The sequence below is a fragment of the Aplysia californica genome, unplaced genomic scaffold (genome assembly GCF_000002075.1).
Source record: "Aplysia californica isolate F4 #8 unplaced genomic scaffold, AplCal3.0 scaffold00474, whole genome shotgun sequence".
NCBI classification, from domain to species: Eukaryota; Metazoa; Mollusca; class Gastropoda; order Aplysiida; family Aplysiidae; genus Aplysia; species Aplysia californica.
In genome coordinates this window covers 443147-445258 of record NW_004797744.1, presented here as the reverse complement: position 1 = coordinate 445258, position 2112 = coordinate 443147, and the positions used below count along the sequence as shown (strand labels likewise).

At 39.3% G+C, this 2112-nt stretch overlaps 1 protein-coding gene across 1 annotated transcript in view; it reads right to left on the bottom strand.

The window, feature by feature from the left end:
* LOC101854037 overlaps positions 1-1427 on the bottom strand; it is a 17405-nt gene extending 15978 nt beyond the window's left edge. The window contains exon 1 of the mRNA XM_013086507.2: positions 1350-1427. The gene's annotated coding sequence lies outside the window, so the exon portion shown is untranslated. The remainder of the gene's footprint in view (positions 1-1349) is intronic.
* Positions 1428-2112: the final 685 nt, after the last annotated feature.

Sequence of the window (2112 nt, the reverse complement as noted above, 5' to 3'; positions counted from 1 at the left end):
GTATTATTATTATTATTATTATTATATTATTATTGTTATTATTATCATTTATGTTCTACTTACGATAAGGAGACACATAAATCCCTGTTTCCACGGCCAACCTGAAGAAATAATCTCACCACTGTCTTCTCCTGACTTGTTTTCACGGAGAGCTAAATAACAGCGTCATAATGCTTTACTTGTGAAAGACAACTCGTCCGCTTCATTCTAAACTTCCTTGGCCAACTTCCCACAATAGGGGTTGTCCACTTTACGTACGGCCACATTACAGTCGCTGTGACGCGATTCGTAAAAGAAAAGATTCCTTTTATTTATGTAAGTCGTGGCAGATGGGGGTCGAAATTTGCTTTTCGGCACTATTTAAAACATTTTTTTATAGGCCTAGAGCTAGCACATAATTATGTTCATTCCTTGTGTTTTATTGAGCTAAAATCAGAACTATAGAGCTAACATAACAGTATCTTCAGAACTTTTTTTTTTAATGCAGAAGCTAAAACAGCATTAAACCATCAATTTTTTGTAGTTGCAAATCTAACACAACATTTAATTTAATCCAAGTGTTCCAAGGAGCTAAAACAACTCAATGCCATCACTTTTTAAAATTGCAGAACACTAATAGCATGCTGTAGAGCATAACTATGTACAGTGTAAATGCAATTATTATAATTCTAAAAATGAATAATTATGATCATTATCACTATTATCATCATTGTTATTACCATTATTACTGTTGCACTGAGCTGAAACAACACCATAATATCAGTTTTTGTCATACTGGTTCGTAGATATGAAATAGCAACATACTATCAGCGTTTATTAAATTTGTCTGCACAGCTAAAACAGAACTGTATTTATACCCATTTGTGTGTTGAAGGTAAACTACGTCAAGATTATGTTCTCTGTATTTTAGCAGACTTTTATGCAGAGATAAAATAAAACTATATTATATTATACCTATATTTTATTTGATCTAAAACAACACCGCCCCATCATTTTTGTCACACTTTTATGGAAATGTAAACAACACCATACTATCAGAATTTTATCTGTCTTTTATGGATAGCTAAAGAAACAGTACATTCACACCTAGAGCTTAAAAACACAAGATAATACTATCAGCTTCTATTAGACCTTTAGATAAAGCTAAAAATAATACCACGTTTACCTATACACTTATAGCTGTTATCATACCTTTCAGTAGAGCGAAAGCAACATTTTTACACCAACACTAACAGCTTTTATCATACCTTTCAGAAGGCTAAAAAAGAAAGGCATGTTTACACCACCGCTTTTATCATACCTTTCAAACAACACCACGTTTACACGAACACTAACAGCTTTTATCATACCTTTCAGCAAAGCTAAAACAACTCCACATTTACACAATTACTACTATCAGCCGCACCGCGATAACTGTACGGGGTAAGTACTCACAGGCGATGGCAATCTGCCTCTTCACGATAAGCCGGTAAATCCTGACACTGTTACTATCACTTGCTGTGAGACACCTGTATCACCCCTCTCTCGCTCTCCCTGGTTCTCTCTGTCTTTCTGTCTCTCTGTCTCTGTCTCTCTCTATCGTCGCGCTCTCTCTCCCCCTCCCTCTCTATAACTGTTTCGTTGCTCTCTCTCTCTCCTTCATTCGCCGTCTTTCTCTGCCACCTAACTCCTGATTCAGGAATCCCTCACATATTCTCTCTCTCTCTCTCTCTCTCTCTCTCTCTCTCTCTCTCTCTCTCTATCTCTCTCTCTCTCTCTCTCTCTCTCTCTCTCTCTCGCTCGCTCGCTCGCTCTCTCTCTCTCTCACACACACACGCTCGCACGTCCGCGCGCGCGTTCACTTTTCGCCGTATCCCGTCCGTCACAACTCACCCGCTTTCGCTCCCAGCGCTCACGCCACCACGCACAGACAACAGCGGTTCTCCAGGAATTCCTTTCATCATTGTGACCATCGCGTATTCTTCGGCTCAAGTCCTAGTATTTAGCGTCACGACTGGTTGCGCTCTCTGCCCACACAGCATCTATCCGGAGACGTCTCCGACCGAGATAGACCAATCAAAATATTTTGGGTCTCTAGACCAAGTAAAAAAAATCTGGGGGTTTACAGCATGC